Source organism: Orycteropus afer, unplaced genomic scaffold (assembly GCF_000298275.1).
Source record: "Orycteropus afer afer isolate SDZICR_OR568_19922 unplaced genomic scaffold, OryAfe1.0 scaffold00022, whole genome shotgun sequence".
In the NCBI taxonomy this organism is placed as follows: domain Eukaryota; kingdom Metazoa; phylum Chordata; class Mammalia; order Tubulidentata; family Orycteropodidae; genus Orycteropus; species Orycteropus afer.
The window spans coordinates 9,468,324-9,480,191 of record NW_006921609.1 but is presented as its reverse complement, the minus strand read 5'-3'; the positions used below and the strand labels follow the sequence as shown (position 1 = coordinate 9,480,191).

The window sequence follows — 11,868 nt, the reverse complement described above, 5'->3', positions numbered from 1 at the left end:
TAAGCAGGAAGTAAACAAAAGAACCAAAAAGAAAAAAAAGGAAAGAAAGAATTAAAAATGCAGTGCCTATGAAAGAAAACTCAAAGCAGAAAGAAAAAAAAAAATACCTAGGGGCAGAGAAGAAGATCTACATAAACAAAAAGATACACAATGATCTGGAATAGTCTAGAATAGAAGAGTTAATACCATTAATTCACTTCTACACAAATTAGTTTGCAAGTGCAATGCAATTCCAAATTAAGATCACAATGAGATATTTGGAGAAAGAAAAAAAAATGTATGAGAACAATTAATGAGATTTTTGAAAAATAATAATAAAGGAACATGTGCTATACCAGATATTTGAATTATGTTTTTATTATAAATCAATTTGAAGGAGGCCTGTGAAACTGAGTCAAGAATTGATAGACAGATGGAGTAAACAGAATAGGAACACCCAGAAATACATCATATTATCTGATAATGATGGTAATTAAAAGCAGACAAAAATAGTGGATTTAAAAAAAGAAAAAAAACTAGGATAATTACTTTCTTTGAGTAATATTACAACATTGCCTGTTAAAGTATATGAACTAAATGAGGGATATAGTTAATAAGTCTGATCTCTGATTGCAGAATGATTTTATTTTAGATAAAAATAGAAGAAACCATAAAGTATAAGATTGATAGATTTCATGGCACATAAATACAAAAATACTATAAACTACTCAAAAGTCAAAAAATAAAGTAGGAAAATGTTTTCATCATAAGGGGTTAATAAACTTGATATATAAAGCTATATGAAAGAACAAACATAAAGAATGTAACAGATATTCCACAAAATAAAATATTCAAATAGGGCATAAGCTTACTTAAATATGCTTAGTATCCTCAAAAAAATTAAATGATAACCTCCTTTAAATCAAACACAGTAAAAGAATGTCTGTCTTGAGCATTGTGTTCATTTACAAACTACATATAAACCAAACTCATTACCATCCAGCCGATTCTGACTCACAGCAACCCTCTTTGGGTTTCTGAGGCTGTAAATCTTTATGGCAGTAGATTGCCCAGTCTTCCTTCCATGGAGTGGCTGGTGGGTTTGAACTGCCACCTTTTGGTTAGCAGTCAAATGCCGTAGGCACTACACCACCAGAGTTCCTTTGAGCTACATATACGGAATCTAATTGACAATAGGAACTTGAGAGAATTTAGAGGGCAGTGAGTTTATGTTAACAGAGGAGGAACAACAACTCAGGAAAGAAGGATGACAATGGTTGTACAACTTGAAAAATGTAATCAATGTCATTGAATTTTACATGTTGAAATTGTTGAATTGGTGTAGATTTTGTATATATTCTCAATAACTACAACAAAAAAAATTATAGTACTTTAAAAAATCAAATAAGAGCTAATTAGAATAATATCAGCATATTATTTTTACTATTATAGCCATTGGCCATTAAACCAAAGTATATCACAACAATTTTAATAGTGAATGTTTGGCAATAAACTAAATGTATGGAAATTAAAGACTGGAAAAACAAATTATGGAATATTTATAAGATGGGGAACTACGTAGGAATTAAGTCATGTTTCTGAAAACTAATGATAACTTTAGAAAATATCTACCATGTAAAATGTAGTAAAATAAAAAGTGAAGTAATGAAAACCATATATATAGCATAGTTCTATTGTCTTTAATGTGTGGTATATATACCAAATCAAAAACAAACCTACTGCCATCAAGTCAACTCCAACTCATAGTGACCCTTTAGGATAGTGTAGAACTGCTCCATAGAATTTCCAAGGCTGTAAATCTTTATGAAAGCAGGGTGCCTCATCTTTCTCCCATTGAGCAGCTTGTAGGCTCAAACCACTGCCCTTTTGGTTAGTGGCCTAAAGCTTAAACCACTATACCACCACAACTCCTTGGTATATATACAGTACACTACAAAAACATATACATGTTCATGCACATAAGGAACACATACATTATTTATTGTAACAGAATGATAGTAAATAAACCAATGCCTTAATTATATTGTGTGGGGATGTGATACAGGAGTACATATTCTTCTCTGTTTTTCTATATTTCTCTGTGTGTTTTTACTAATTTTTCTGTATTTTAATATTTTATGGGAGATCTGGTGGTGTAGTGCCTAAGGCAGTTGACTGCTAACAAGAAGGCTGGCAGTTCAAACCCACCAGCCACTCCTCGGAAAGAGGGTTAGGCAATCTACTTCGATAGAGATACTGCCTTGGAAACCAAAGGAAAGGTTGCTGTGAGTCAAAGCAACTCAATGGCAGAGTTTGGTTTGGTTTTTAATTCATATTTTATGCATTTTCTAAATCTAAAATGTACATTCATTAACTTTTTAATAAGGGAAAATAGTTTAAATAGACTTTAATTAAAAATGATAACAGCTAAAAATTAATGTTACCAACAAAAAGCTAAAGATATGTGAACCAGCAACGTATTAATTTTTCAATCCTATTTGAAAAATTAATAAATTTGGAATATGGGAACTAGACTAAATAATTGTGTTATGATTAGACATTCAGTAACAAATATCTAGGCAGATAATGACTCTAATAGTAATCACTACAGAGAGATTGACTGAAAAAGAATTCTGAAAATCTTTGTCTATGTCAAATGATAAAATCAATTAATTAAACTGTTGTTAAAAAAAGCCAAAGACACATGGGGAAATAGAAAATAATTATTCTAGGTTGCTCAACTCTGTCCGTGAATTGTATTTTCATTAAGCCATGATATCATAACAGTGGCTGTGAGAATAAAGACAAGGAGATCGAACAGACAGTGGCGTGAACAGTGTCCTAAACAAGGACAACTGAGATCCAAGTGCCCCTTTCAAACATCTCTTGTGATTCTGAGCAAGTTCCTTCAGCTCTCATTTCTGAGCCTCAGGTTCCTCAATTTTAAATGGAAGGAGTTGAAACAATGCTCCCTAAAACCCAGCGTTACTCAGATGTTCTTTGATTTCAAACTCATTTTCATGTTTGGTAAACTGCTCAGGCAAGTTATATCTATCTTGCAACTGCCAGCACTGATCAAGTAAAGAACATGGGTACGTCAAACCCAGCCATCAGAAACCACCAATTCTAACTGTCCTGAAAAGATTTAACCTTTCTTCCTCCAAGTCACCACTTGATTGCACACTCATTCTAAAACACTTGCATGAAAATATCTTTCTTTCTGTTTTCCCATTAAAAAATAAAAAGTATTAGTAAATTGTAGCAACAAAAATAACAACAGACAAAATGACCAGAATTACTGGTCGGAGGGAGTCTGGTGAAACCCCTAAGACTATGGCCCTGGCTTACCCTTTGAGCCTAGAATTGGACTCACTCCCAAGGATTGGTTCTCAGCCCAACAGTAGAAAGTCCTACATGCGGAACACCTACCCTAGGTGATGTACCCACCTACTCTAGGGAGATACATACCTTAGAGTAATTGGCCATGAGGAACCAGAGGGGCAGCATTCACACAGAGGGAAAGCTGGACAGACAGGCATGTATAGTTAAGAAGGGCACAGGGAGGGGGTAGCCACAGGGAAGGTTGGGGAGGTGAGTTTGTTATGGTTGGGGATGGTAATTGGGGCATGAAATAAAATGTACACTGCTAGGCCGAAGTAAACCCAAGCCACCAATATGTCAGGCTCTGAGGAGACAGCCTGATAAGACAACCGAAGTGACAGAACCCGCCCAGGCTGGAAAGTCCCACGTAATGACAAACTTCCTTCTGTGAAGTCCCCTCATGCTAATTAGGTGCAGACCTGTGCCAACAGCTAATTGGACCCTGTCATTTCCTTAGTGTCCCCAATTAGTTCCTCTCTGTGTCTATAAGAATCTATCCCCCCTGCCCGGGGGTGCGACTTCTCTGGCTTTGATGCTAGGGCAGGAGAACCTCGCCCGAGAGTGCTAATAAACTACTTCTCTGGAACAACTCCGTATCCTGGTGTCTCAGCAACTCTGCATTACATACACAAACTGTTGAATATAAAACAAATTTTGCTCTGTAAATTTGCATCCAATGCACAATAAAATTAATAATAAATAAATAACAACAGAAATGGCTACAGTTATTTAGCAAAATGTCAGGCACTATGTTGTTTTATATTTGCTAGCCTTTTACTCATTTTACGTATGAAGAAACTGAACTTTACAAAGAATAAATGCCCTGTGTAAGGTCACATATTAGAAGCAACAGGATATAGCTGGGTTAAATCTGAAAAATACAAGCACATTTAACGCAAAAGTATATTAAGTAATCATTTCAGCTACATAAATAAGACTCAGTACTGTACTAGTTCATTTGTTTGGGTGCATAAGAAGACTGAGAACCCTTTGGGGCTATCAGGATCCCAGTTACAAACCCTTGACCTATTTGATGCTACAAAGAAAGGTGTGTTGTACATCCATAAAGTCAGTGGAGACATAAAACTAAAGGTAAACTATAGATTCTCTGGGTAGCTCAAACGTTTAAGTGCTCAGCTATTAATGAAAGGTTGGCAGTTGGTATCCACCCAGAGGCACCTCAGGACTTGGAGATCTAACTTCCAAAGGGTCACAGCCATTGAAAACCTGACAGAGCACAGTTCTACACTCACATTCCTGTCTAGTTATGGGTTTTTTTAAAATCTCTGAAAACTAGTGACAGAAAGTAAAATTAAAGTCAAAATACAATACCTTTATTTCTCTGATTCTGATGCAATCAAAACACATTTAGAAAATATATACTTATTTAGCACATCATAAGAAATCAAGATACTCAATCAGGAACTCAATTGTGCAAATGTTTGGGAAGTTGCAGAAAAGGAAGATAACTATACAAGTGAAATAAAGTAGGTGTTCAATAATTCTTTAGACAAGGAATTCTCAAATCATGGTATAAAAATGACACAAATTTTGTTCAAAGTGTAGTTTCCTGAAACCATGTCCCATAATTCAGATTTAGTAGGTACATCTGCATTTTTAAAAGGGTACTCAGGTGATTCTATTATAAGTAGTCCATGAACCACACATAGAGAAGCCCTATATCTGGAAATTATTGAGAGAATTAAGAGGAAAACATTCAAAAAACATACAGGTAAGAAATCAATGGGCTATTCTAACTTATTTTGCTTAATAATTGACTGGATTCCACATATTTGTTATCCCCTTTGAAGTATACAATGCAATGAGATGGTATAAAAACTTGCTTCCATTTAGAAATGAGGAATCTAAGGTTCATGGAAGAGCCCTATGACTTAGCAGTTAAGTGTAAACCAAAATATTGTCAGTTCAAACATACTCAGAGGCTCCATTGGGGAAAAAAAAAAAAAAAAAAAAACTTGGTAGTACGCTCCTTAAAGATTACAGCCTAGAAAACCTATGGAGAAATTCTACTTCATTACATAGGGTCACTATGAACTGGAATTCACTCCATGGCACCCAATAACAAAGCTCTTGGAGACTAAATGACTTGCTGTGGATGACAAGTCACTAGAATTTAAATGCGGGTCTTTTGATGGCAAATTTCATATGTTTCACATTACTCCTATATTAAAAGAACTTTGGTATAATATATCAAAGTCATTTGTGGGAATCTAATTTTCAGTAAGCCAACAGAAGTGAATTACTGGTCACATCAGAAATATTTTGATACATATTTATTTTTAAAAAATGAGAAATTTATTGAAGCAGTTGGCTCTGAATCCATGGGTTTATGGAAAAATGACTGCCCTACAAATAGGCTACTAAGTTCTACAACATAAAACACCCTTACAAGTCAAAATGTGGTTCCATACCCATGGGCCCTCCCTGTTGTTGTTGTTGTTATGTGCCGTCGAGTCGGCCCCGACTCATAGCAACCCCCCTTGGGTTTCCGAGGCAGTATCACTACGGAAGTAGGATTGCCCAACCTTCCCATAGGTGATGGCATATGAGAATTTCACTATAGTGGTTTCCCCTTTGGCCTATGATTCCCAAGTGTCCTTATTGCATGTTATAAGCTTTAGGATCTTAGAAGAGGGACTCAGTTTTTCTGAATTTTACTTTCCTCAATTGTGATATGAGAAAGATCAACTAACCTCTTTTTATTGAAAAAAGAAAGCAGGCAAATATGACTTTTTCAAATAAGATTATAGTAAGAAGGGAAGGACTAGAAGGGGAAAGACTGAGGAATAGAATTTTAAATTCTCATGGAATTCAGTCTTTCTGGAGCCAGAGAGGCTTCAAAACCATTGCCCCAATAAAGGTAATCTTTAAACCCTTTAATCCTTAAGTGAAACTTTCCCTGAAAGTCATCTTTAACATAATAGTTTAGCTTAATTACTAAAGAGGTTTGCCTTGAGCATTATGCTCTTTTAAAGAATTTGTATATGTGATCAAATTGCCCATAATTCAATGAAAAATCATACTTTAAGGTCCATCATTAATTATATAAATTGCTTTTCAAAAAATATTTCCATGATTCTGGCCATGTTTACATGTGTCTCGGTTGTTTGAGCTACCAAAAAACTGCACCAGAGGTGGGCTCAGAGACATGAAAGAGTTTTATTTCAAAAAGTGAGGGAGGGGGGCATAGGAGAAAAAGTTGTATCGAATCCAGAGGCCAGCTTGTCAGTTTCAGAGTCAGTTAAACCCTTTATTCTTTCCAGAGATATTTTTACCTCTGCTTGAGGAATTAACATGCAGGTGTTATGAATTTGATAGGAGGTCAGTGGTGCCCAATGCTAGTAGGGGGTGGGAGCATGGCCTGGCAGTATGTGCCTGCAATAATATTAACTGAGGAATGTGGGCCTCTAGGGGAAAGGGAGGGGGTGGGGATGGCTTTGTGTTATCTGGGGCTAAATCAGATGGGTTTTGGGAGCTGTTTTGGGGAGTTTACAGCCATGCCTAGTACAACATGGTAACGTGTAATTACTAGCAATAAACTAAAATATATCTCATTGCAAACTAGCCTTCATTGAGCTATTTGTATTTTAGGAACAAAATGATCTCCCTGTATGGATGCAGAATAATTGCATGAGTAAACCTATATAATTTGTGTTTTGATTATTTTTTCACAGAACTAAGGAAAATGGGAAAACGGCTCTTGTAGTGGGAGGGAGAGGGACAATTGAAAGGGGAAGAGAGGTCAAAACTAAGTCTGAATTCCTACTCTGAACTAACCTTTTTTTAATGGAACAGTTCTGTATCTTGATTGTGGTAGTGGCTACATTATTCTACACCTGTCATACTAACCTATTTTTAACATCTCTTCCACGTTACTAAAATCTAGGGATTGACAAACGATGGACTATGGGCCAAATCTAGCCTGAAAACTAAGAATAATTTTTATGTTTTTAAATAGTTGAAGAAATTTTAAAATTTATTAAAATGAATATTATAATAAATTAACATTTTAGTGTCTATAAATAAAGCTTTATTAGAATACAGCCATGCTCCTTTGTTTATGTAGTGTACAGTTGCTTTCATGTTATGATAGCAAAGTCTGTTAGTTACAATAGAGGTCACTTGGCCTTTGAAGCTTAAAATATTTAGTCTCATCCTTTACAGAAACAATTACTTATCCTTAATGTAACAACTGTCATTTAAGCAGTTACTGTGAGCCAGAAACTCTCCTAAGAATATATGTGTATATAAATAAAATATATATCTATATGTACATATATATCTATATACTTCTATATAAAGGTAGTCCTGGACTTATGATATATTCGAGTTAAGATGAGCTGCATTTATGACCATCTTTTTTTTTAATATCTTATGATTAATAATATGTACTACATTCAGTGTTTCAGAATGTAATTTGCTGATGTTATCATTCTCAGATATTCACTTGCAGATGGTTATATGCAATGTTTCCAACCCCTTATAAAGATACTGATAATAAAACACAATAATAATAAAAACTTAAAAAGAGGTATTCACCATACGTCAGAACCAACTCATGACAGAGTCAATGAAAAAGAAACACATTGTAATTCAGAAACTACCTGTAGTGTGTTGAACCACTTTTCTGTTCCTATTTTATTCTATCTAAAAATTTTTAAACAACCTGAATAATTTCTTTTTCAATTTTTTGTTTTACTTTTTGAAGGAAGATGCATGTGAAACATGTCCTCCTAGAAATCTATATCAGAATCTGTAGTGGAATAGGGAGGAACATATATAATTTGAATAAAACATACTTTTATGAAAAGTATAAACATACTTTGTATTTATAAAATACATTACTGACTTGTATCCAAGATGGTACCAGCCCCTTTATACCAAATACCAGAGAAACCAAGTAAAACAGGTATGAATAATAATCCTAGAACCCTGGGTTTCAAAGAAAATGATAAAGAAGTAGTTCAAATACTGATTGGAAGAAGAAACTGAATGAAAACTATGAACAAGAAGACATATGGAGTGGTAAATAGTCAAATGGCCCAACAAAGTGAGGTCATTTTTAATTATTTCAAGTAGCCTTCCAATCAAGGCAGGAACCAGATAACTGGCTTCACTAACTCAGGACCACAATGGCACCCATACCAGTGACCAGTGACCAGACAGGTATGATCTACCACATTACCCTCTACAGTGTCCCAGTGACCAGAAGAGTGGCTACCCCCTATCTCTACCCACCCAGTAAGTGGTGACACACCTTCTCCACTGCCACTTCCCTGCCTGGTACTCCACTTAGTTCACCTTTCTCCTTCTCTCTCTCCTTCCATTCCATTTACCCGAAGACTGGAATGTACTCTTGAAGAACAAGCAAAGTGCATCCTCCACCACTGAAGTCAGAGAGATGTTCCCTCAGAGATCAGGAACTGCTCACTCAACACCCCTGTATTTGGAGGTATGTGCTTTCACAAATAAGGTCCCCAGCACCTGCTCCCTCTGTATCTACCAGCACACATATGCAAGGGTTGCATGCCAGGCGCCCACCACTTCCATGATGCACAGCACACATTCCCAAAGCAGGAGGTAAATGGTACCGTGGACCAGAAGCTGTGACCCTGCTGACCAGTGGCCAGTGGTGCATGTCACTGCAGACAAGGCACCACAGTCCCATCACCTCTTTTAATTTTTTTAACTTTCTTTTCCAGTTTTTTTATTTTCTCAGTTTTCTGAAATGAAATAAATTACATTACCATACAACCTACTGAAATGAAAAAGATAACAGAATACTGTGAAGAAATTTGCTCCAACAAATTTGAAAACCTAGATGAAATGGACAAATTTCTATAAACATATTACCTATCCAAACTAACTCAATCTGAGGTAGAAAATTTTAACAGATCGATCACAAAAGAATTTGAACAGATTATATAAAAAAAAAAAAAAAACTCCCAACAAAAAATTATCCCGTCCCAGACAGCCTCATTGGCAAATTCTGCCAAACATTCAGAGAAGAGTTGTCACCAATTCTACTCAAACTATTCCAGAACACAGAAAAAGATAGAATACTTCTAAAACCATTCTATAAAGTAAGAATGACACTGACACCAAAACCAATTAAAGGAAAAAAAAAGAACCATCAAGTCACTCCCAACTCATAGCAACCTTATAGGACAGAGTTGAGCTGCCCTATAGAGTTTCAAAGGCTGTAAAACTTTAATGGATCTAACTACCCCATCTTTCTCCACTGGAATGGCTGGTGGGTTTGAACCAATGACCATTTTTGTTAGCAGCCAAATGTTTTAACCACTAACTACCAGAGATACCTAAACCAGATAAACCCACTGCCATCGAACCTATTCTGACTCATAGCGACTCCCATAAGATTTCCAAGGCTGTAAATCTTTACTGAAGCAGACAACCTTCTCACCTTTCTTCCATGGAGCAAACAGTGAGTTCGAACCACTGACCTTTCGGTTAGCAGAATGCCTTACCACAGCCCACCAGAGCTTCTTCAACCAGGTGAAAATACCACTAAAAAAATTATAGTCCAGTATACTTCATGAACAGAGATGCAATTTTTTTTAACAAAATTCTAGCCAATAGAATCCAACAACATATAAAAATAATAATATATCATGACCACTTGGTCATGATAGGTATGTAAGGATAGTTTGACATTAGAAAAAATTATCAACATAATTCAGCACATAAATAAAACAGGGAAAAGAACCACATGATCATATCAGTCAATGCAGAAAAGGTATTTGACAAAATCCAACACTTATTCTTGATAATAATCCTCAGCAAAATAGGAATAGAAGGAAAATTCTTCAATATAATTAAAGGAATATATCAAACAGCCAACATTAATTTCAATGAGGAAAGTCTGAAAACACTCCCCTTTGGAATAGGAACTAGTCAAGGATGCCCTTTATCACTACTGCTATTCAATATTGTATTGGAAGTCCTAGCCAGAACAATAAGGCAAGAAAGGAAAATAAAAGGCATTCAAATTGGTAAAGAAGAAGTAAAACATTCTCAATTTGCAGGTGATAATATTTTATACATACAAAATCCCAAAGACACAAGAAAATTATGGAAACTAATAGAAGAATTCAGCAGAGTGTCAGGGTACAAGATCAATGTACAAAATTCAGTTGAATTCCTCTACACTGAAAAACAAAACTTTGAAAAGGAAGTCAGAAAAACAATACCATTTACAATAGCCAACCAAAGGATGACGTAGTTAGGAATAAATCTAACCAAAGATACAAAAGACCTATACAAAGAAACCTTCAAAACAACATTACAGTTCTCACTTCAGCAGCATATATACTAAAATTGGAATGATACACGAAGATTAGCATGGCATCTGCATAAAGATGATACACAAATTTGTGAAGTTTCCATATTTTTTGTTGAATGTAAAACAAATTCTGCTCTGTAAACTTGCACCTAAAGCACAATTAAAAAAATAATAATAATACAAACAATAAATGAGAGAGACCTATATAAATGAACGAATATACCATGCTCATGAACAGAAAACTCAACATCGTAAAAATGTCGATACTGTCCAAAGGGATGTACAAACATAATGCAGTATCAATCCAGGTTCTAACATCTTTCTTTAAAGAGATGGAAAAACTAATCACTCACTTTATATGGAAAGGAAAAAGAACAAAAATAGATAAACAAAGCACTACTAAAGAAGAACAAAGTGGAAGGCCTCACACTTCTTGATGCAAACCCTAATATACAACCACAGTAATCAAATTAGCCTGGTATTGGTACAATGAGTGACACATAGACTAATGGAACTGAATTAAGAACTCAGAAATCAATCCATCTGTTACAGGCACCTGATCTTTGACAAAGGCCTGAAATCCATTAAATGGGGAAGAGATAGTCTCTTTAACAAATGGTGCTGGCAAAACTGGACATCCATTTGCAGAAAAAGGAAACAGGATCCATCCTTCACACCACATACAAAAGCTAACTCAAGATGGATCAAAAATACAGATTTAAAACCTAAACTATAAATATCATCAAAGAAAAAAAAAATAGAGGGAAATGTAGGGATGGCATAAATAATACAGTCTCACACATAACTAAAAATGCACAAACTAGATGACAGGCACCTCCTAAAAATTAATATGCACATCAAAACTTTTCACCAAAAGAGTGAAAAGAGAACCTACAGACTGGGCAATTTTTTTGGCAAGAGACAAGGGACTACTCCCTAAAACTTATAGAAAAAAATCAACACCTCAACAAGAAAATGATAAATAATATAATTAAATAATGGGCAAAGGAAATGAATAGACACTTCACCAAAGAAGACATTCAGGCAGCCAAAAAAAAAAAAAAAACATGAAGAAATGTTTGTAATCATTGGCCATTGAGAGAAGCAAATCAAAATACGCCTGCTTAATAGCAAAGTTCTAAACACAGGAAACAACAATTGCTGGTAAGAATGTGGTGAGACTA

The 11,868-nt window shown here is 35.2% G+C and overlaps 1 non-coding gene across 1 annotated transcript; it reads left to right on the top strand.

The window, feature by feature from the left end:
• The first annotated feature begins 10,689 nt into the window (after positions 1-10,689).
• On the top strand, positions 10,690-10,795 carry LOC122152250. Its single transcript, XR_006164479.1, has one exon. It is a non-coding gene; the product is annotated as a U6 spliceosomal RNA (small nuclear RNA).
• Positions 10,796-11,868: the final 1,073 nt, after the last annotated feature.